The sequence below is a fragment of the Engystomops pustulosus genome, chromosome 2 (assembly GCF_040894005.1).
Source record: "Engystomops pustulosus chromosome 2, aEngPut4.maternal, whole genome shotgun sequence".
Classification (NCBI taxonomy): Eukaryota; Metazoa; Chordata; class Amphibia; order Anura; family Leptodactylidae; genus Engystomops; species Engystomops pustulosus.
In genome coordinates this window covers 30,707,470-30,729,812 of record NC_092412.1, presented here as the reverse complement: position 1 = coordinate 30,729,812, position 22,343 = coordinate 30,707,470, and the positions used below count along the sequence as shown (strand labels likewise).

Here is a 22,343-nt window from a genome sequence, read left to right as displayed (position 1 = left end):
AGGAGGAATTAAAAGATAAGTGCGGGGCAACATAGATGGATGGGGGCAGTGCGAGTCAAGAGGGGGAACAACAGAGAGTTAGGGTATAGAGAAATAAGATGCAACATTAGAGTTTACATACCTCCCAACCGTCCCGCTTTCGGCGGGACTGTCACGCTTTTTAACCCCAGTCCCGCCGCCCCGGGAGGATAAGGGAATGTCACGCTATTCCCCGCATTGTCCCGGGCCAGGAGACTGAGTCCCGTCTCCTGGTCCCGGGACCAGGGTCCGACTTGCCTGGCTGAGAGTAACCGCGGTGACCGCAGTAACCGCGAGGGGGGGGGCGGGGGGTTCGGGTGGGCAGGGCACACCTGCTGGCTGCAGCACACACTACCTCTGGGGATCATCACAGCAGTGAATGTGGTCAAGGACCTTCGATGAGGTCATGACCATGTGACGCCTATGTGGGAGGAGCTACTGAAGACCCCGGTAGAGGTTGCTGCCATGCATGCCGAGGTATGTATGAGAAGTTATACAGAAGCAGTGCAAGGAGGTGAGACAGGTATATAATGTGGGGGTGGGGGGCAGTGTGACAGGTATATAATGTGTGGGGGGGCAGTGTGACAGGTATATAATGTGTGGGGGGGGCAGTGTGACAGGTATATAATGTGTGGGGGGGCAGTGTGACAGGTATATAATGTGTGGTGGGCAGTGTGACAGGTATATAATGTGTGGGGGGGCAGTGTGACAGGTATATAATGTGTGGGGGGGCAGTGTGACAGGTATATAATGTGTGGTGGGCAGTGTGACAGGTATATAATGTGTGGGGGGGCAGTGTGACAGGTATATAATGTGTGGGGGGGCAGTGTGACAGGTATATAATGTGTGGGGGGGCAGTGTGACAGGTATATAATGTGTGGGGGGCAGTGTGACAGGTATATAATGTGTGGGGGGGCAGTGTGACAGGTATATAATGTGTGGGGGGGCAGTGTGACAGGTATATAATGTGTGGGGGGGCAGTGTGACAGGTATATAATGTGGGGGGGGGGGCAGTGTGACAGGTATATAATGTGTGGGGGGGCAGTGTGACAGGTATATAATGTGTGGGGGGGCAGTGTGACAGGTATATAATGTGTGGGGGGCAGTGTGACAGGTATATAATGTGTGGGGGGGCAGTGTGACAGGTATATAATGTGTGGGGGGCAGTGTGACAGGTATATAATGTGTGGGGGGGCAGTGTGACAGGTATATAATGTGTGGGGGGGCAGTGTGACAGGTATATAATGTGTGGGGGGGGCAGTGTGACAGGTATATAATGTGTGGGGGGCAGTGTGACAGGTATATAATGTGTGGGGGGGGGCAGTGTGACAGGTATATAATGTGGGGGTGGGGGGCAGTGTGACAGGTATATAATGTGTGGGGGGCAGTGTGACAGGTATATAATGTGTGGGGGGGGCAGTGTGACAGGTATATAATGTGGGGGTGGGGGGCAGTGTGACAGGTATATAATGTGGGGGTGGGGGGCAGTGTGACAGGTATATAATGTGTGGGGGGGCAGTGTGACAGGTATATAATGTGTGGGGGGGCAGTGTGACAGGTATATAATGTGGGGGGGGGGCAGTGTGACAGGTATATAATGTGTGGGGGGGCAGTGTGACAGGTATATAATGTGTGGGGGGGCAGTGTGACAGGTATATAATGTGGGGGTGGGGGGCAGTGTGACAGGTATATAATGTGTGGGGGGCAGTGTGACAGGTATATAATGTGTGGGGGGCAGTGTGACAGGTATATAATGTGTGGGGGGGGCAGTGTGACAGGTATATAATGTGTGGGGGGGGCAGTGTGACAGGTATATAATGTGGGGGTGGGGGGCAGTGTGACAGGTATATAATGTGTGGGGGGGCAGTGTGACAGGTATATAATGTGTGGGGGGGGCAGTGTGACAGGTATATAATGTGTGGGGGGGCAGTGTGACAGGTATCTAATGTGTGGGGGGGGCAGTGTGACAGGTATATAATGTGTGGGGGGGCAGTGTGACAGGTATATAATGTGTGGGGGGGCAGTGTGACAGGTATATAATGTGTGGGGGGGGGCAGTGTGACAGGTATATAATGTGTGGGGGGGCAGTGTGACAGGTATATAATGTGTGGGGGGGCAGTGTGACAGGTATATAATGTGTGGGGGGGCAGTGTGACAGGTATATAATGTGTGGGGGGGGGCAGTGTGACAGGTATATAATGTGTGGGGGGGGCAGTGTGACAGGTATATAATGTGTGGGGGGGGGCAGTGTGACAGGTATATAATGTGTGGGGGGGCAGTGTGACAGGTATATAATGTGTGGGGGGCAGTGTGACAGGTATATAATGTGTGGGGGGGCAGTGTGACAGGTATATAATGTGTGGGGGGCAGTGTGACAGGTATATAATGTGTGGGGGGCGGTGTGACAGGTATATAATGTGGGGGGGGGGGCAGTGTGACAGGTATATAATGTGTGGGGGGGCAGTGTGACAGGTATATAATGTGTGGGAGGGCAGTGTGACAGGTATATAATGTGTGGGGGGCAGTGTGACAGGTATATAATGTGTGGGGGGCAGTGTGACAGGTATATAATGTGTGGGGGGGCAGTGTGACAGGTATATAATATGGGGGTGGGGGGCAGTGTGACAGGTATATAATGTGTGGGGGGGCAGTGTGACAGGTATATAATGTGTGGGGGGGCAGTGTGACAGGTATATAATGTGTGGGGGGCAGTGTGACAGGTATATAATGTGTGGGGGGGCAGTGTGACAGGTATATAATGTGTGGGGGGCAGTGTGACAGGTATATAATGTGTGGGGGGGCAGTGTGACAGGTATATAATGTGTGGGGGGGGGCAGTGTGACAGGTATATAATGTGTGGGGGGCAGTGTGACAGGTATATAATGTGTGGGGGGGGGCAGTGTGACAGGTATATAATGTGTGGGGGGCAGTGTGACAGGTATATAATGTGTGGGGGGGGCAGTGTGACAGGTATATAATGTGTGGGGGGGCAGTGTGACAGGTATATAATGTGTGGGGGGGCAGTGTGACAGGTATATAATGTGTGGGGGGCAGTGTGACAGGTATATAATGTGTGGGGGGGGGCAGTGTGACAGGTATATAATGTGTGGGGGGGGGCAGTGTGACAGGTATATAATGTGTGGGGGGCAGTGTGACAGGTATATAATGTGTGGGGGGGGCAGTGTGACAGGTATATAATGTGTGGGGGGGCAGTGTGACAGGTATATAATGTGTGGGGGGGCAGTGTGACAGGTATATAATGTGTGGGGGGGCAGTGTGACAGGTATATAATGTGTGGGGGGGCAGTGTGACAGGTATATAATGTGTGGGGGGGCAGTGTGACAGGTATATAATGTGTGGGGGGCAGTGTGACAGGTATATAATGTGTGGGGGGCAGTGTGACAGGTATATAATGTGTGGGGGGGCAGTGTGACAGGTATATAATGTGTGGGGGGGCAGTGTGACAGGTATATAATGTGTGGGGGGGCAGTGTGACAGGTATATAATGTGTGGGGGGGCAGTGTGACAGGTATATAATGTGTGGGGGGGCAGTGTGACAGGTATATAATGTGTGGGGGGGCAGTGTGACAGGTATATAATGTGTGGGGGGGCAGTGTGACAGGTATATAATGTGTGGGGGGGCAGTGTGACAGGTATATAATGTGTGGGGGGGGGCAGTGTGACAGGTATATAATGTGTGGGGGGCAGTGTGACAGGTATATAATGTGTGGGGGGGCAGTGTGACAGGTATATAATGTGTGGGGGGCAGTGTGACAGGTATATAATGTGTGGGGGGCGGTGTGACAGGTATATAATGTGTGGGGGGCAGTGTGACAGGTATATAATGTGTATATATGTGATCTAGTGAAAGGGGGTTGCTTTAAAATTTTTCTTTTTTTTCAATTTTTTAAAAAAAATGTTACCATTATTTTAGACTCTCTAATATAATATACTGGAATACTAGTGTATAGCAATATTACTGCTGATCTCTAATAGCCTCTCATCTGCTATTAGAGATCATTACACATGGCAGGCCTACTAGTCTCAATGGGACTTTAGGCTACCATGACAGCCGATCACCAAGAGGAGGAGTTTGGGAAATCAGGAGGCTGCTGGAGGAGGAGGCTGGGGACAGGAGGAGGAGGCTGGGGGACAGGAGGAGGCTGGAGCAGGCTGGGGAGCAGAAGGAGGAGGCTGGAGGACAGCAGGAAGATAGAGGATGGAGGGGCTGGGGGACAGGAGGATGCTCGAGGCGGCTGGGGGACAGGAGGAGGCTGGAGGACAGGAGGAGTATGCTGGAGGAGGAGGCTGGAGGACAGGAGGAGTATGCTGGAGGAGGAGGCTGGGGGACAGGAGTATGCTGGAGGAGGAGGCTGGGGGACAGGAGGAGGAGGCTGGGGGACAGGAGGAGGAGGCTGGGAAATCAGGAGCAGGCTGGAGCAGAAGGAGGAGGCTGGAGCAGAAGGAGGAGGCTGGAGGACAGCAGGAAGATAGAGGATGGAGGGGCTGGGGGACAGGAGGAGGATGCTGGAGCAGGCTGGGGAACAGGAGGAGACTGGGGGACACGTGGAGGAGGCTGGAGGACAGGGGGGCTACAGGAGGAGGCTGGAGGACAGGGGGGCTACAGGAGGAGGCTGGAGGGCAGGGGGGCTACAGGAGGAGGCTGGAGGACAGGGGGGCTACAGGAGGAGGCAGGGGGGCTACAGGAGGAGGCTGGAGGACAGGGGGGCTACAGGAGGAGGCAGGGGGGCTACAGGAGGAGGCTGGAGGACAGGAGGAGGCTGGAGGACAGGAGGAGGCGACAGGAGGAGGCTAGAGGACAGGAGGAGGCGACAGGAGGAGGATGGAGGACAGGAGGAGGCTACAAGAGGAGGCTGGAGGACAGGAGAAGGCTGGAGGACAAGGGGATACAGGAGGAGGCTGGAGGACAAGGGGATACAGGAGGAGGCTGGAGGACAAGGGGATACAGGAGGAGGCTGGAGGACAAGGGGATACAGGAGGAGGCTGGAGGACAAGGGGATACAGGAGGAGGCTGGAGGACAGGGGGATACAGGAGGAGGCTAGAGGACAGGGGGATACAGGAGGAGGCTGGAGGACAGGGGGATACAGGAGGAGGCTGGAGGACAGGGGGATACAGGAGGAGGCTGGAGGACAGGAGGCTACAGGAGGAGGACAGGGGGCTGGAGGCTACAGGAGGAGACTGGAGGACAGTCTATATGTTTTACATGTTACAGAGTTGCATTAGGGGATATTATATTGGTCCACGGGAAGGGGGGCAAATTAAGGGGCGTTGTAGCATTTGGGGACCATCAAGTTCGATATTATACTATGCTTGAGGGTTGGACAATGGGCGTGGCTTAGAAAAAGGGGGAGGAGCTTTGTGTCCCTCTTTCTCTTCTCCAAAAGTTGGGAGGTATGGAGTTATAGAGATGAGAGGAAGGAATGCCAGAAAGATGAGGGCACACATTGTAAAATCTAGATTAAAGGGGTTGGCCACTCTTTTGCATAAGTTGACCATGTACATTTACTGCCCTAACAATACCTTAATGTGAATCTGATTCAGTATTACTGCTACTTACTTTTGTGCCATGAGCAGACTCTCTGTGTATTCCGTTTACATGTCTGAGCTGTGATGATTAGGAGGAGCTGCAGCAGAGGATTATGACTTATCCTGCTCCCCCCTCCCTTTCTCGTGTCTGTCAAGCAGATGGACTGTGAGAGGGAGAGGCACAGTGGGTGACGCCATGAGGACGGGCTGGGGACAGGAAGCTGTGTATATATGCAGAGCGCGGCATGGTGACAACAAGGAAAGGCTAAAGCTCTCAAAGAAGGAAAAGACACAGGTACATCTACATGCAGAGACATGTCTGAGATTTAATTTTTTTGGCATAAGGTTGATCTTTGAGCTCTTTATTTATTTATATTAAATGTAACTGTGATCGGAGGTTACGCCTCCCTGTGGAGAGCATGAGACCATCATAGATGAACATGTGATGCCTGTGATTCCTATAGATTTCCATAGACTGAAAGGGGTTGGTCCCTAATAAGAAACTAATATAAGCATCCATATCATGCTTACCCTGGTTTTACAGTATTCCAGGAGAGCCTCTGGTCACATGATCCACCAGCAGCAATACTCAGGACTTCCTGTGAATTCACGTGTCCTGCTGCTTAGAGCAAATGAGATGGCAATGTTGTCATTACTGTATACACACAAGCTGATGTGGGAGTGGTTGTCATGGAGGGAGGTGTAAACAATAATGAATGCACCGCCCCCTCCATCCGCTGGAAGTCGGCAGGACACGGGAGATCCAAGGAGTCCTTCTGACGGTGGATCTGTGGTCCATATTGAGGACCTTGTACAACTTTGGACCAATTACATTTCTAATTTTGAGTCCCAGTGGTCCGAGGGCATAGACCTTTCCATATCCAGTGTCACGGATATTACTTCTTCCTTACTCTCGGCGACATCTTTCCCACAAAAACCAATAAATCTTGCGAAATATTTGCCGCCTTTAAACCCTTTAATATAATCTCGCAATTATTATTTCCATAATGTGCCATTTAATTAGAGCCTCATGATAAGTTGTTTAACATTCTCTGGCATCGTGGCTCCAGAGGATAAATATAATCACTTCTTATCTGTTTTTAATATATCTAGAATAAATGTCAGCTGATGCCGCCCCCTCCCCCCCTCCGTTAATCTCCTCGTTGCTGGAGGGGCTGAGCAAATTGCTCTGTAATCAGAGGAGATTCCCCCCAGAATTACAGGCCGTCAATTTAACGTATTTTACATATTTCCAAATACTTGCAGTAGTAGAAGCGGTAAACCAGGCTCCCAGCGTTCACAGCACGGGATAGAAGACTTGATTTCTGATCATTCATTAACCCCTCTGATTCCAAAAGTTTTAGAAAAAGTTTTATCCTAATGCGCAAAAGTAACTGTAATATGAATTAGAGGATGTGCCGGTGGTGCTGATATCACTGCTAAGTGACCCAAGAGGTAGAGGGATCAAATATCCCCTCCCGAAGATAGGACTGCGAAACAGGTTGCCTGCAGATAGGACACAGTGGCACATTTACTAAGGGCAAAGTCCGACAGAAATGTGTTGCATGCCCATACACTTTGTACAATCTGCTCAACTCCTCCTGCTCTATAACAAGCTGCCTGTAGATAGGACACTATGTACAATCTGCTCAGCTCCCCCTGCTCTATAACATGCCGCCTGCAGATAGGACACTATATACAATCTGCTCAACTCCTCCTGCTCTATAACATGCTGCCTGCAGATAGGACAATATGTACAATCTACTCAGCTCCTCCTGCTCTATAGCATGCTGCCTGCAGATAGGACACTATGTACAATCTGCTCAGCTCCTCCTGCTCTATAACATGCTGCCTGCAGATAGGACACTATGTACAATCTGCTCAGCTCCTCCTGCTCTATAACATGCTGCCTGCAGAAAGGACACTGTGTACAATCTGTTCAGTTCCTCCTGCTCTATAACATGCTGCTTGCAGATAAGACACTTTGTGCAATCTGCTCAGCTCCCCCTGCTCTATAACATGCAGCCTGCAGATAGGACACTATGTACAATCTGCTCGCATTGAGACCTAGGGATATTATATGATCCTCTATTTATATGTATTACAGAGGTGACTCTTTGCTAATCCTGTGCAGTGACAAGTTTGCCACCAATTAACTTTAGTGATGAGCGATGGGAGCGGGGAATGAAGTAAATATAATTAGCGGCAGTGGTGTCAGAAGTATCAATTATCAGCAGTTATGAGCAATCAGGTAACGAGCAGGATGATGGTGAGTATCATACAAGTCAGACATGTACTATGGGGAGGAGGGGGAGAGATATGGCAGGCGGGGGAGGAACTGGGTCAATAGGGTCAGTAGTGGATTAGAATATAGGTGGTTTGGGCCAAACCTTCTATAGGGACCGGGACCCACCCACTAGGATCTTTACCAATGAAATCCTCATACATTCTTTCCTGCTCTCAATTCAAATGTACAAAAGAGCTATTTCAGGACCTTTGAAGGTCCTACAAAGGTCCTAAAAACGTAGACTGAAAGCAAGCAGAAGGAACACATCCTCCATTCCCCAAGAAGCAGATCCTAGTCCCATATGTAGGAAGTGATTCCAGACTTGTAGGAGCTATAATATTCATACAGCCCAGGGCCCATGGAGGTCTTAAGCTGCCCTTGCATACTATGATCATAAATCCATCTCCACTAACTATTGCTACGAGGGAGGAATATTGTGATATGATCTGTGATTTGTAGGGTTTTTGTCATGTTACTTCTCTCACTTCTTGGCCACACAAAGAATTGTCTTTTCCTCCTTTTAGAAACAAGACAAAAATAAGTCATTTCCATAATCACGTTGTGTAAATTGCTTTTTCTACTACATTTTGTCAATTTCTGTAAATAAACTAAAACTATCTCCGTCACTTGTATCTCCTCTGGTCTCCCCGTCACAATGTTCTGACTCATTTTCCCTAATTGGAATAGAAAGGTGTAAAAAGCGATCGGGGATCCCGCAATAAGATAAATGTCATTCACAAGCCAAAACAACAATTGTCTGATTGTGAGATGTAGTGAACGGCCGCTTATCATTAGACATGATTGTGCTGCGGGAATGACTGCCATTTCTCCGTAGAGAGGGGAATTGACTATTGTAATATATGCAATCCTCCAATTCTCCAATAAGATTCCATAGCTGCGTCTGAATAGCGCTTATTATCATGGATTAGGATGCTGATTAAAATGTGGCACGCGACTGAAATCATTTCATACAGCGTTGACTTAACCCCTTATGGATGCGCTCATATCTTTTCTAATTTTTATATCCTGGTTAGAGATGAGCGAGCACTAAAATGCTCGGGTACTCGTTATTCGAGACGAACTTTTCCCGATGCTCGAGTGCTCGTCTCGAATAACGAACCCCATTGAAGTCAATGGGAGACTCGAGCATTTTTCAAGGGGACCAAGGCTCTGCACAGGGAAGCTTGGCCAAACACCTGGGAACCTCAGAAAAGGATGGAAACACCACGGAAATGGACAGGAAACAGCAGGGGCAGCATGCATGGATGCCTCTGAGGCTGCATAATCGCACCATTATGCCAAAATTATGGGCAACAGCATGGCAATGACAGAGTGACCGAATGAGGCTAAATAGCATCTAAAACATCCAATAATTGACCCTGACACTATAGGGGACGGCATGCAGAGGCAGCGGCAGCAGGCTAGAGAGTGTCATGGCGACATACCCTAAATGGACTCAGGCTTCAAACCAATGGGTGGCAGAGAGGAACCAAAGGAGGTGAGCAAGAAGCGCTCAAATAATATCGGTACATGATAAAAGTTTGCCAGTATATTTTGTGGATTACACAGCAGGGTGGCGACAAAGTTAACATGGAAGCCATGAAAACAACCCAAAATTCTGCCTGACACAGCTCGTTTGATAAGGGGACCATGTATGGAGGCAGTGAACTAGTAGTAGATTAAAGGTGCTGCAGTTAAAACTATGTTAGTTGGATCTTGGCATGGAGCTGGCGCTCCGCTGCCAGGCGAGCTTTCGCCAATCCAAGCCCCTGTCTCTAGGCTACTCCCCAAACAGCACTTCTAAGAACCTTTTGTATAAGATCAAGTGTAGTAGCGTTCTTATAAGTTTAGGATATGGCGGGTGAGGGGAATGTAAACATCTGCGCAAGAAGCGCTGAAATAATATCGGTAAATGATAAAAGTTTGCCAGTATTTTTTGTGGATTACACAGCAGGGTGGCGACAAAGTTAACAAGTTTGTTGTGGAAGCCATGAAAACAACCCAAAATTCTGCCTGACACAGCTCGTTTGATAAGGGGACCATGTATGCTTACAGTTCATGCCAGTAGCTGCACTGGCTGCCAGTCTCCTTTCGAATAGTTTAAAATAATAACCCTCATCCATAAAGCTCTGTATAATGCTGCACCCCCCTACCTCTCCTCTCTTATCTCAGTCTATCGCCCAACCCGTGCTCTTAGATCCGCCAGTGATCTTAGATTAACCTCTACCCTAGTGCGGACCTCCCACTCGCGTCTCCAAGACTTCTCTAGAGCTGCACCAATTCTATGGAATGCTCTGCCCTGGACTATCAGACTAATACCTAACCTCCAAAGTTTCAAACGTGCTCTTAAAACCCATTTCTTTAGGCAAGCCTATAACACTCATTAACTGCATGAAGTTTTAACTCTTCTACTAACCCGTCTTGTGTCGTCCTCCCATCTGTTATCCAGCAACCAACAGGCACCAGACTTCTCTACAGTCCCATTCACCCTGGACCTGGTATATAAGATGACGGCTGAGTGGTTCAAGCGACAGCAATTCCATTTATTATATTTTGTTCTTTTCCCTAAGAAGAATGGCTTGACCATTAAATATTCTTTTACCTCGTGTTACCCCATCATCTTCATAAACCGTAAGCTCTGGCGAGCAGGGACCTCACTCCTGTTGTTCCATACAAATGTTGTGCTCTGTTACATTACATTTGTATTTGTTTCCTATGATTTGTAAAGCGCTACAGAATATGATGGCGCTATATAAATAAAGATTATTATTATTATTATGGAGGCAGTGAACTAGTAGTAGATTAAAGGTGCTGCAGTTAAAACTATGTTAGTTGGATCTTGGGATGGAGCTGGCGCTCCGCAGCCAGGCGAGCTTTCGCCAATCCAAGCCCCTGTCTCTAGGCTACTCCCCAAACAGCACTTCTAAGAACCTTTTGTATAAGATCAAGTGTAGTAGCGTTCTTATAAGTTTGGGATATGGCGGGTGAGGGGAATGTAAACAGATGCGCAAGAAGCGCTGAAATAATATTGGTAAATGATAAAAGTTTATTAGCATATTTTGTGGATAACACAGCTGGGTGGCGACAAAGTTAACAACTTTGATGTGGAATCCATGAAAACAACCCAAATTTCTGCCTGACACACCTCGTTTGATAAAGGGACGATGTATGGAGGCAGCTATATGGACGACTTTTGGAGGTAGCAATGGAGACAACGTGTGGAGGCTGCTATGGAGACAATTTAATTTGGATAGTGCCTGTATGTGGCAGTCCCAAAAAGTTTTCAAACCAGAGGAGCAGGTAGGTGGCCCTCCAGAAAAATAGAATAGATTGAGTGCCTGTATGTGGCAGTCCCAAAAAGTTTTCAAACCAGAGGAGCAGGTAGGTGGCCCTCCAGAAAAATTGAATAGATTGAGTGCCTGTATGTGGCAGTCCCAAAAAGTTTTCAAACCAGAGGAGCAGGTAGGTGGCCCTCCAGAAAAATGGAATCGATTGAGTGCCTGTATGTGGCAGTCCCAAAAAGTTTTCAAACCAGAGGAGCAGGTAGGTGGCCCTCCAGAAAAATGGAATCGATTGAGTGCCTGTATGTGGCAGTCCCAAAAAGTTTTCAAACCAGAGGAGCAGGTAGGTGGCCCTCCAGAAAAATAGAATAGATTGAGTGCCTGTATGTGGCAGTCCCAAAAAGTTTTCAAACCAGAGGAGCAGGTAGGTGGCCCTCCAGAAAAATTGAATCGATTGAGTGCCTGTATGTGGCAGTCCCAAAAAGTTTTCAAACCAGAGGAGCAGGTAGGTGGCCCTCCAGAAAAATTGAATAGATTGAGTGCCTGTATGTGGCACTCCCAAAAATTGTTTAAAACAGAGGACCGGGTAGGTGGCCCTCCAGAAAAATTAAATGCATAAAGTACTATAGCTAGAGCCAGTGGGCCCTGTCAAAAAATAGCCAGTTTCCTCTGCTTTACTGTACAAAGAGGAGGAGAAGGAGGAAAATGAGGAGGAGGAGTGGATCAATTATTCAGGTTGAGCTTCCTTCACCTGGTGGAGATTGGAAATTATGAGAAATCCAGGCTTTATTCATCTTAATAAGCGTCAGCCTGTCAGCGCTGTCAGTCGACAGGCGTGTACGCTTATCGGTGATGATGCCACCAGCTGCACTGAAAACCCGCTCGGACAAGACGCTAGCGGCAGGGCAGGCAAGAACCTCCAAGGCGTACAGCGCCAGTTCGTGCCACATGTCCAGCTTTGAAACCCAGTAGTTGTAGGGAGCTGTGTGATCATTTAGGACGATGGTATGGTCAGCTACGTACTCCCTCACCATCTTTCTGTAAAGATCAGCCCTACTCTGCCGAGACTGGGGACAGGTGACAGTGTCTTGCTGGGGTGACATAAAGCTGGCAAAAGCCTTGTAAAGCGTACCCTTGCCAGTGCTGGACAAGCTGCCTGCTCGCCTACTCTCCCTCGCTACTTGTCCCGCAGAACTACGCACTCTGCCGCTAGCGCTGTCAGAAGGGAAATACTGTTTCAGCTTGTGAACCAGGGCCTGCTGGTATTCATGCATTCTCACACTCCTTTCCTCTGCAGGGATGAGAGTGGAAAGATTTTGCTTGTACCGTGGGTCCAGGAGAGTGAACACCCAGTAATCGGTGCTGGAATAAATTCTTTGAACGCGAGGGTCACGGGATAGGCAGCCTAGCATGAAATCTGCCATATGCGCCAGAGTACCAACGCGTAAGAATTCACTCCCCTCACTGGCCTGACTGTCCATTTCCTCCTCCTCCAACTCCTCCAACTCCTCTTCTTCTGCCCATACACGCTGAACAGTGAAGGACTCAACAATGGTCCCCTCTTGTGTCTCGCCAACATTCTCCTCCTCTTCCTCCTCATCCTCCTCCACCTCCACCTCCTCCGATATGCGCTGAGAAACAGACCTAAGGGTGCTTTGGCTATCAACAAGGGAATCTTCTTCCCCCGTCTCTTGTGACGAGCGCAAAGCTTCCGACTTCATGCTGATCAGAGAGTTTTTCAACAGGCCAAGCAGCGGGATGGTGAGGCTGATGATGGCGGCATCGCCACTGACCATCTGTGTTGACTCCTCAAAGTTACTCAGCACCTGACAGATATCAGACATCCACGTCCACTCCTCATTGTAGACTTGAGGAAGCTGACTGACCTGACTACCAGTTCTGGTGGAAGTTGACATCTGGCAGTCTACAATGGCTCGGCGCTGCTGGTAAACTCTGGATAACATGGTCAGTGTTGAATTCCACCTCGTGGGCACGTCGCACAACAGTCGGCAGTTGGAGGCGGCGCTGCGCTGCCCTGAGAGTGGCAGCATCTGTGCTGGACTTCCTGAAATGCGCACAGATGCGGCGCACCTTCGTGAGCAAATCTGACAGATTGGGGTATGTCTTGAGGAAACGCTGAACTATCAGATTTAACACATGGGCCAGGCATGGCACATGTGTCAGTCTGCCGAGTTGCAGAGCCGCCACCAGGTTACGGCCGTTGTCACACACAACCATGCCTGGCTTCAGGTTCAGCGGTGCCAGCCACAGATCAGTCTGCGCCGTGATGCCCTGTAATAGCTCTTGGGCGGTGTGCCTTTTATCGCCTAGGCTCAGCAGTTTGAGCACTGCTGTCGCTCAGCAACGGCACTGCTGCTGTGCCTAGAGCTACCGACTGATGGCGCCGTGCCCACGGATGGTAGTTCGGAGGAGGAGGTGGAGGAGGGGTGGGAGGAGGAGGAGGCATAGTAGGCCTGAAACACCTGGACCGAGGTAGGCCCCGCAATCCTCGGCGTCGGCAGTATATGACCAGCCCCAGGGTCAGACTCGGTCCCAGCCTCCACCAAGTTAACCCAATGTGCCGTCAGCGATATATAGTGGCCCTGCCCGGCAGCACTCGTCCACGTGTCCGTGGTCAGGTGGACCTTGTCAGAAACGGCGTTGGTCAGGGCACGGGTGATGTTGTCTGACACGTGCTGGTGCAGGGCTGGGACGGCACATCGGGAAAAGTAGTGGCGGCTGGGGACCGAATACCGAGGGGCGGCCGCCGCCATGAGGTTGCGAAAGGCCTCGGTCTCTACTAGCCTATAGGGCAGCATCTCCAGGCTAAGCAATCTGGAGATGTGCACATTAAGGGCTTGGGCGTGCGGGTGGGTTGCACTATATTTGCGTTTCCGCTCCAGCGTCTGGGGTATGGAGAGCTGAACGCTGGTGGATGCTGTGGAGGATCGTGGAGGCGACGATGGGGTTTTTGTGGCAGGGTCCTGGGCAGGGGGCTGACTATCAGCTGACACAGGGGAAGGAGCAGTGGTGTGCACGGCCGGAGGTGAACGGGCTTGTTGCCACTGAGTGGGGTGTTTAGCATTCATATGCCTGCGCATACTGGTGGTAGTTAAGCTAGTAGTGGTGGAACCCCTGCTGAGCCTGGTTTGGCAAATGTTGCACACCACAGTCCGTCGGTCATCCGGTGTTTCCTTAAAGAACCTCCAGACTTCTAAAGATCTAGCCCTCGCCGCAAGAGCCCTCGCCACGGGAGCTTCACTAGTTGACACATTTGGCGCTGATGCACCAGCTCTGGCCCTGCCTCTCCGTCTGGCCCCACCACTGCCTCTTCCAACCTGTTCTGGTCGAGGACTCTCCTCCGTCTCAGAAGCACTGTGTTCACCCGGCCTCTCAACCCAGCTTGGGTCTGTCACCTCATCATCCTCCGATCCCTCAGTCTGCTCCCCCCTCGGACTTCCTGCCCTGACAACAACTTCCCCACTGTCTGACAACCGTGTCTCCTCATCGTCGGACACCTCTTTACACACTTCCACTACGTCAAGAAGGTCATCATCACCCACAGACTGTGACTGGTGGAAAACCTGGGCATCGGAAAATTGCTCAGCAGCAACCGGACAAGTGGTTTGTGACTGTGGGAAGGGTCCAGAAAACAGTTCCTCAGAGTATGCCGGTTCAAATGCCAAATTTTCCTGGGAGGGGGCAGACTGGGGGGGAGGAGGCTGAGGTGCAGGAGCTGGAGGAGTGGCGATTTCGGTGACATGGGTGGACTGCGTGGAAGACTGACTGGTGGACAAATTGCTCGAAGCATTGTCAGCAATCCACGACATCACCTGTTCGCACTGTTCTGGCCTCAACAGTGCTCTACCACGAGTCCCAGTAACTTCAGACATGAACCTAGGGAGTGTAGCTCTGCGGCGTTCCCCTGCTCCCTCATCAGCAGGTGGTGTCTCACCCCACCCAGGACCACGGCCTCTGACCCCTGCAGTAGTTGGACGCCCACGTCCCCGCCCTCGTCCTCTACCCCTAGCCCTCGGGTTAAACATTTTTAAAATGAGAGTTATAGCTTTAATTTTTTTTTTACCTTTTTTTTGTGTTTTTTTTTTTTTTTTTTTGTGTTTTTGAGTTTTTAAAACCAAACAATGCTATCCTATTGCTATGGCTATTTTCTAGCCAAGTATGAAAGCACACTACTATGCCAGATGAGATGACACTGAGTTATTAAACAAAATAAACGTAAAATAAAAAAGGACAAATGGCAGACTGTGCCTAATTGAAATCCAACCCCTACTAAATTTTCCCACTTCGGTCTTTGCAATGGATATGTGCGTCACTAAGCGCAAAACACAGCGGTCGCAAGTCTCACTACAAATTGCTCACAATTGGCTAGTAGATGCACTGCAGCAAGTACAGCCACCAGCAGATCAACCAGAAATCAAATATATAACGCTACTGTAGGCGTAAGCCGTTTGGATTCTCCTATGGCTATTTTCTAGCCAAGTATGAAAGCACACTACTATGCAAGATGAGATGACACTGAGTTATTAAACAAAATAAACGTAAAATAAAAAAGGAAAAATGGCAGACTGTGCCTAATTGAAATCCAACCCCTACTAAATTTTCCCACTTTGGTGTTTGAGGTGGATATGTGCGTCACTAAGCGCAAAACACAGCGGTCGCAAGTCTCACTACAAATTGCTCACAATTGGCTAGTAGATGCACTGCAGCAAGTACAGCCACCAGCAGATCAACCAGAAATCAAATATATAACGCTACTGTAGGCGTAAGCCGTTTGGATTCTCCTATGGCTATTTTCTAGCCAAGTATGAAAGCACACTACTATGCAAGATGAGATGACACTGAGTTATTAAACAAAATAAACGTAAAATAAAAAAGGAAAAATGGCAGACTGTGCCTAATTGAAATCCAACCCCTACTAAATTTTCCCACTTTGGTGTTTGAGGTGGATATGTGTGCCACTAAGAGCTAAACACAACGGTAGCAAGTCCCCCTGCTAATTCCTCACAAAATGGTACTAGATGCAAATAAAAAAAAAAAAAGTAGAACGTTATTGTAGCCCTAAGAAGGGCTGTTGGGTTCTTGGAGAATCACTCCTGCCTAACAGTAAGCTAATAGAACACCCTAACGCTTTCCCTGACCAGCAGCAGCTCTCTCCCTAGCGGCATCCAGACACAGAATGATCCAAGCAGCTCAGGCAGGGGCTAGTCTATTCCAGGGTCACCTGATCTGGCCAGCCAACCACTGCTATCGACGTGTAAGGGTACCACGTCATGCTGGGTGGAGTGCAGAGTCTCCTGGCTTGTGATTGGCTCTGTTTCTGGCCGCCAAAAAGCAAAACGGCGGGAGCTGCCATTTTCTCGAGCGGGCAAAGTATTCGTCCGAGCAACGAGCAGTTTCGAGTACGCTAATGCTCGAACGAGCATCAAGCTCGGACGAGCATGTTCGCTCATCTCTAATCCTGGTTATTAAAAATTTTACACCTTATGGGGGGACATGGGCAGCAAAGAGGTTTGATGGTTAGCACTACAGCCTTGCAGAGCTGGGGGCCTGGGTTCAAGTCCCATCCAGGTCAACATCTGCAAAGAGTTTGTATGTTCTCTGTATGTTCACGTGGGTTTCCTCCAGTTTCCTCCCACGCTCCAAAACATACAGGTAGGTTGATTAGATTGTGAGCCCCATTGGGGACAAGGAAGGATTTGGCAAGCTCTGTGCAGCGCTGCCTAATCTGTGTGTGCTATATAAATAAAGAATCATTATTATTTATCATACGATGACAAATTGTAAACTTTTCAGTTTTTTATTTTTCCAGCAACATAGGATTATTAGAGTTTGTTTTTTTTAGGACAAGTCATTGTTTATTTTTCCCCGATATTATACTTGGTTAAAGGGGTTTTCCCACGAATGAAGTTAGCCCCTATCCATAGAATAAGGCCTAACTTGCTGATCAGTGGGGGTCTCAGCGATGGAACCATTTGGATCACGAGAACGGAGGTCCAACATACCCCCGTCCCACCACTCATAGCACCACTGAGATGTCTGGAGCAGCCAGTCGCACATAAGATGCTGGGGAGAGGAGGACCCCCGCTGCTCACCACAGAAAAACATGGCACATGGCACTGTATTCAAGGAAAAGATAGGACATGTCCCATCTTTCTTTGTGTACGGAATGGTACGGTGCCGCACAGCCCGCCCTACGCCCATTGCCAGCCCGTGGGGGGACGTATATCCGACGTATATACATCCCCCAACGGCCGTTTGAATGCAGCCTTAATCCGCCCCTGGGTCCAAGTACCGGACCAAAACATGTTATGTTAAATAAACTCACCTCATTTGATGAGCAATGTCTCTGTGAGTTCTTATTCTGATATATTTTGCCTTTTCTCTAGTAAAATGACCCCTAAAATAGTAACTGAATGTCTAGAGGTTTAATACAAAAAGACAAAAAGGACCAAAGTGATATCTAAATGTATAATATTTTTTTTTATTACAGTGTGAAAATGTCTAAGTTTCTAAATTTCTGCTAACTAAAGAGAAGCCCTGCACTTCTGACCTAGTAAGAGTGGGGCTTATCGGTGAGTATGACCTCAGTAGAAGATCCGCGTTGTAAATGTTGTTGCTCTATCGCTGCACTTCATCTAAAACAGTTTTAGAAAATATGGATTATATTGAGCAGGCGTGGCGGAAAGCAGAACTGACTGAGGAACACTTTCCTGCAGCGGAGGCAGCAATTAAGAAACAAAAGGCAGTGAAATTGTTCTCTCTGTTCCCCGTGTTTCTGACAGCTAATTAAACTCTTTAGATTTTTGCTGAATATCTTAAAACATTGGCAAAATGTTGTAGAGTGCCGCTCCGCGTAATAACTTTCCAGCTCCAACCATTGCGCTATTATTAAAGTGTCGGGATTGAGAATAAAATTATTATCATCACTATTTATGAAGGCAGAGCGCACCGGCAAAGCCTCCAACACGGTGACAGAGCATACCAGACATGTAAGGAACGGGAAACGGTGACAACCATGACAACCGGGGTGAAAATATTTACTATGCCAATAGCTAAATATATATCAAGTCTTACTCAACAGATTATGGAGTTACGAAACATGGCGGGGTACCTGATTACGGTGGTACAGCTATGTTCTTTACCTAGACAAAGGGTTTCCTACGAAAGACAATATTTGGGGCAAAAAAGGGAGAAAAAAACGACGCTTATCCAACAGAAAGGATCCTTCTGTTTTTGAGCACTTCCTCTCTTGAGCCCGATGATCCCATGGGCAGATGATGTCTTAACTAGTGGTGAGCGGACCTGTTCCGGTTCGAATTTGCTGAGTTTGGCCAAAGTTTGAACAAACGTTTGGTTCAGGGACTATTCACTCCTACCTTATCCCGTGAGCCCTCTTCATGCGTTGGGGAACGTCATGGTGCAAAAGGTTAAAGGGGTTGTACGCCCACTGGGTTTTTTTTTTAGTGAATACATGATACTATGCTCTGTGTGCGGTACAGTGTAAACAAAGGTCTACAATGGAAGACTCACTTTCTTCCCTTAATCACAAATACAAAATCACTGAGACCTCTTAAGCCAAAAACTCTTTTTCTTTCTATAGATATACAGGCAGTCCCCGGGTTACGTACAAGATAGGGTCCAGAGGTTTGTTCTTAAGTTGAATTTGTATGTAAGTCGAAACTGTATATTTTATAATTGTAGATCCAAACAAAAAAATTTTTGGCCCCAGTGACAGTTGTAGTTTAAACATTTTTTGCTGTAATGGGACCAAGGATTATCAATAAAGCTTCATTACAGACACTTTACAGCTGATTATTGCAATCTGGGACTAAAGTAACACCCAGAGAGCTTCACCAGAGGTCACAGGGGTCTGTCTGTAACTGTGGGTTGTCTGTAAGTCGGGTGTCCTTAAGTAGGGGACCGCCTGTATAGCCATAATAAACATATTTCGATACATCACTAATCTTCACTTATTACGTATTACAAGCAACAGTCCATAGTCACAGGTAGTGTCCGACCAGACTTCATGGTTTCACCAACACCGTAAACGGTCAAGCCTCAATGTTTAGGGGGGACGTCTTTTTTTTAAACCATCTATGTCACAATTTTACTTGTTATGTACAGATTCCATCCTTCCCAGAGTTCCCAGTTCTTTTATCTTACATGTCTTTTTACCTTTTTGCACAAGTGGCTCTGCTTGTATTTAATAACCCTGCACTTCCAAGGGACTTTAAATCCCATCATCCTCTCCTTCAAAGCTGCTTATGCGTGTCTACCCTGTGAACTTCATGTGCGGGCGCGCTCCCGCTAGATGCAGGGGAACAAGTGGCTCCGCAGCACAGAGAAATTTGCACGTATGCATTACAGAAGACAGGACTACCGAGGAAATGGCGGTGGGTAAATTGAATGAAGGTATGGTGATAAGAATGATTTTGATAACTAGAGAATGGACCAGAATTTAAAATTTCATTAAATTACGGAGGTGTTTTAAATTACAGTATTTTTCGGACTATAAGGTGCACCGGAGTATAAGGCGCACCATCAATACATGCCTGCTAAAACATCTAGGTTCATATATAAGGCGCACCTGATATAAGGATGAATGACCAGCAGGTGGCAGACCTGTGCACAGTTCAAGGCAGCTGTTGTCTGTAAGTACAGTTCATATATACCGTAAAAATCTGGTAATAGAAAAAGATTCTCATTGCTCAGCTACTCTCATCTGGACCAGACTTCCTACTCTTATATAATTGTTGTGTGCGCTATCCTGAAAGCTGTTTTAAGATTTTCATGCCAGCTTTCTTGTCTGCGCTTTGCTTGCTATATGTCTGTACTTTAATTTTTTTTATATTTTTGGCTTATGTTTTTGACTATTCTTCTGTGTATACAATTTTGTACTTTATATCCTAACTCACTTGTGACTTGAATTGTTGAGCGCCCCTTTGTGTTGTTTGTTTGTCTGTCTTGTTACATGCGAAAACTTTGCCGCAGGGAGGGACTGTCTTTGTGTTTGTCCAGTATTGGCTCCCGTGCATCCTCCATACTCTGAAACCCTCCACCAAAATGTGTCATACTGTGCCCCACCTTCCAATCCCTTAAATGTAACCTTAAAAGTGTTTAGTGTTTAGAATTAACTACAACCCCACTGTTATGCTCCATCTCCTTGTGTCTCCATCTACCCTCTATATAGATAAAGAGTAGAGATGAGCGAACACTAAAATGCTCGGGTACTCGTTATTCGAGACGAACTTTTCCCGATGCTCGAGTGCTCGTCTCGAATAACGAACCCCATTGAAGTCAATGGGAGACTCGAGCATTTTTCAAGGGGACCAAGGCTCTGCACAGGGAAGCTTGGCCAAACACCTGGGAACCTCAGAAAAGGATGGAAACACCACGGAAATGGACAGGAAACAGCAGGGGCAGCATGCATGGATGCCTCTGAGGCTGCCTAATCGCACCATTATGCCAAAATTATGGGCAACAGCATGGCCATGACAGAGTGACAGAATGAAGCTAGATAGCATCTAAAACATCCAATAATTGACCCTGACACTATAGGGGACGGCATGCAGAGGCAGCGGCAGCAGCGGAAGGCTAGAGAGTGGCATGGCGACATACCCTAATTGGACTCAGGCTTCAAACCAATGGGTGTCAGAGAGGAACCAAAGGAGGTGAGCAAGAAGCGCTCAAATAATATCGGTACATGATAAAAGTTTGCCAGTATATTTTGTGGATTACACAGCAGGGTGGCGACAAAGTTAACATGGAAGCCATGAAAACAACCCAAAATTCTGCCTGACACAGCTCGTTTGATAAGGGGACCATGTATGCTTACAGTTCATGCCAGTCGCTGCACTGGCTGCCAGTCTCCTTTCGAATACAGTTTAAAATAATAATAACCCTCATCCATAAAGCTCTGTATAATGCTGCACCCCCCTACCTCTCCTCTCTTATCTCAGTCTATCGCCCAACCCGTGCTCTTAGATCCGCCAGTGATCTTAGATTAACCTCTACCCTAGTGCGGACCTCCCACTCGCGTCTCCAAGACTTCTCTAGAGCTGCACCAATTCTATGGAATGCTCTGCCCCGGACTATCAGACTAATACCTAACCTCCAAAGTTTCAAACGTGCTCTTAAAACCCATTTCTTTAGGCAAGCCTATAACACTCATTAACTGCATGAAGTTTTAACTCTTCTACTAACCCGTCCTGTGTCGTCCTCCCATCTGTTATCCAGCAACCAACAGGCACCAGACTTCTCTGCAGTCCCATTCACCCTGGACCTGGTATATAAGATGACGGCTGAGTGGTTCAAGCGACAGCAATTCCATTTATTATATTTTTTTCTATTCCCTAAGAAGAATGGCTTGACCATTAAATATTCTTTTACCTCGTGTTACCCCATCATCTTCATAAACCGTAAGCTCTGGCGAGCAGGGACCTCACTCCTGTTGTTCCATACAAATGTTGTGCTCTGTTACATTACATTTGTATTTGTTTCCTATGATTTGTAAAGCGCTACAGAATATGATGACGCTATATAAATAAAGATTATTATTATTATTATTATGGAGGCAGTGAACTAGTAGTAGATTAAAGGTGCTGCAACTATGTTAGTTGGATCTTGGGATGGAGCTGGCGCTCTGCAGCCAGGCGAGCTTTCGCCAATCCAAGCCCCTGTCTCTAGGCTACTCCCCAAACAGCACTTCTAAGAACCTTTTGTATAAGATCAAGTGTAGTAGCGTTCTTATAAGTTTAGGATATGGCGGGTGAGGGGAATGTAAACAGATGCGCAAGAAGCGCTGAAATAATATCCCTAAATGGTAAAAGTTTGCAAGTATATTTTGTGGATTACACAGCAGGGTGGCGACAAAGTTAACAACTTTGATGTGGAATGCCCTGTAATAGCTCTTGGGCGGTGTGCCTTTTATCGCCTAGGCTCAGCAGTTTCAGCACCGCCTGCTGTCGCTTAGCGACGGCACTGCTGCTGTGCCTAGAGCTACCGACTGATGGCGCCATGCCCACGGATGGTAATTCGGAGGAGGAGGAGGTGGAGGAGGGGTGGGAGGAGGTATAGTAGGCCTTTGAGACCTGGACCGAGGTAGGCCCCGCAATTCTCTGCGTCGGCAGTATATGACCAGCCCCAGGGTCAGACTCGGTCCCAGCCTGCACCAAGTTAAGTGTAGTAG

The 22,343-nt window shown here is 48.1% G+C and overlaps 1 long non-coding RNA gene across 1 annotated transcript in view; it reads left to right on the top strand.

Moving 5' to 3' along the window:
• Positions 1 to 330: 330 nt before the first annotated feature.
• LOC140116442 (uncharacterized) overlaps positions 331 to 22,343 on the top strand; it is a 39,262-nt gene continuing 17,249 nt past the window's right edge. The window contains exons 1-3 of the long non-coding RNA XR_011852755.1: positions 331 to 495; positions 5,726 to 5,861; positions 17,646 to 17,727. This is a non-coding gene — a long non-coding RNA (uncharacterized lncRNA). The remainder of the gene's footprint in view (positions 496 to 5,725; positions 5,862 to 17,645; positions 17,728 to 22,343) is intronic.